Here is a 363-nt window from a genome sequence, read left to right on the forward strand (position 1 = left end):
AAATCTCTACTATATGTTACTTTCTGAGACACTTCAGGTTGTAGGTGTTACATCAATTCACTAAACTCCATTAAGTCTAACAAGGATTGTTTATCTAGTTACCACACTACAATTGCCCCCAACTTTCAGGACGATTTGACTTCATCAAATACTCTGCCCTATCCACTCTGAAGTGTCCTAAGTCTGTTGACGTCTGTGACTCACATTTTACTTTTGTATGCCGCTCCATGGCTTTGTAACTATAGGAACTCTCCCAAAGAAGTAAGAAATGAAACAAGAGTGGAGAGAATCTCTATTTATTTCATCATGAGTGTAAAATCATTTCAGACGTCCCCAGCAAAATCCTCAGAATGTGAAACGGCC

Source organism: Peromyscus leucopus, chromosome 6 (genome assembly GCF_004664715.2).
Source record: "Peromyscus leucopus breed LL Stock chromosome 6, UCI_PerLeu_2.1, whole genome shotgun sequence".
Lineage (NCBI taxonomy): Eukaryota > Metazoa > Chordata > Mammalia > Rodentia > Cricetidae > Peromyscus > Peromyscus leucopus.